The sequence below is a fragment of the Mus pahari genome, unplaced genomic scaffold, assembly GCF_900095145.1.
Source record: "Mus pahari unplaced genomic scaffold, PAHARI_EIJ_v1.1 scaffold_9075_1, whole genome shotgun sequence".
Taxonomy (NCBI): Eukaryota; Metazoa; Chordata; class Mammalia; order Rodentia; family Muridae; genus Mus; species Mus pahari.
This window is the reverse complement of record NW_018393087.1, coordinates 27436-29317: the sequence shown is the minus strand read 5'-3', so window position 1 is coordinate 29317 and position 1882 is coordinate 27436.

The following is a 1882-nucleotide window of genomic DNA, read 5'->3' as shown; positions in this document are numbered from 1 at the left end:
CAAGGATGTGGAGAAAGAGGAACACTCCTCCATTGCTGGTGGGATTGCAAACTGATACAACCACTCTGGAAGTCAGTCTGGTGGTTCCACAGAAAACTGGACATAGTACTTCAGGAAGATCCAGCAATTCCACTCCAGGGCATATACCGAGAAGATGTTCCAACTTTTAATAAGGACACATGCTCATGCTATGTTCATAGCAGCCTTATTTATATAATAGCCAGAAGCTTAAAAGACCCCAGTTGTCCCTCAACAGAGGAATGGATACAGAAAATTAGGTACATTTAAACAATGGAGTAATACTCAGCTATTAAAAACAATGAATTTATGAAGTTCTTAGGTAAATGGATGGATCTGCAGGGTATCATCCCGAGTGATTTAACCAGATCACAAAAGAACACACATGAAATGCACTCACTGATAAGTGGATATTAGTCCAGAAACTTAGAATACCCAAGATTCAATTTGCAAAACAAATGAAACTCAAGAAGAAGGAATACAAAAGTGTGGATACTTCATCTCTCCTTAGAATGGGGAACAAAATACCCATGTAACAAGTTACAGAGACAAAGTTTGGAGATGAAACGGAAGGAACAACCATGCAGAGACTGCCCCATCCAGCAATCCATACCATAATCACCCACCAAATGCACACACAACTGCAAAAGCCAGCAAGATTTTGCTGACAGGACCCTGATATAGCTGATTCTTGTGAGGTATGCTAGTGCCTGGTAAATTCAGAAGTGGATGCTCAGAGTCATCTATTGGATGGAACACATGGCCCCCAATGGAGGAGCTAGAGAAAGTACCCAAGGAGCTGAAGGGATCTGTAACACTATAGGAGGAACAACAATATGAACTAACCAGTACCCCCTGAGCTCATGTCTCTAGCTGCATATGTAGCAGAAGATGGCCTAGTCTGCCATTTTGGAAGGAGAGGCCCTTCATCTTGCAAAGATATGCCCCAATACAGGAGAATACCAGGGCCAGGAAGCAGGACTGTGTGAGTTGGAGAGCAGAGTGGGGGGAGGGTATAAGGGACTTTGGGATAGCATTTGAATTGTAAATGACGAAATATCTAATAAAAAATTGAAAAAAAAATATAGTTTCTGAAATTCTGCACTTATATGTATCCATGATGCCTTTTTAATTGGTAATTAGTATTACTAACTCTCCCCATATTCTCTCCTCATTCCCCTCAATATAATTTAATTCATCACTTTCCATTATTTCTTTTAATCCTTAAATAACTGTGTTCTATCAGAAGACCCCTAATCCTATGTCTTACTTTTATACAAGTATCCAAAATTAAACACATATAACTCAATATTCACAGCTAAAGTCTACAAACTAAGGAAAATGTGAAATATTTGTCTTAATTTGTGGGTTGCCATATGAAGTAGATTTGCTTCTAAAAAATTCATTTATCTACAATCTTTGAAATATTATTTTTCTTAGCAGATGAATAGTATACCATGGTGTAAATGTACCTCATGATCATTGTCCATTCATTATCTCATGGATATTTAAACTGTTTCTATACCATGGCTATAGTAAATATGGCAGCCATGAATATGGGTGATTGCCTATATTAATAACTGATTCCTCAATCCGTTTTCTTGAGTATACTTACAGAATTGGTTCTTTCCACGTAAATTTCTATAAAATATAATATAATAAAATTTCTAATATAATAAAAAATTGCCATGGAGTTCTCACAAAATGAGTCATGACCTATCTAAAAACAAATCAACTTTGGAATAACCTAAGAAGTCATGGTGGGATTTGTGGATACTTCATTCCTCCTTAGAATAAGGAACATAACTCTCATGAAAGGTTATAGGTACAGAGACAAAATTTAGAGCTAAGATGAAAGGATGGA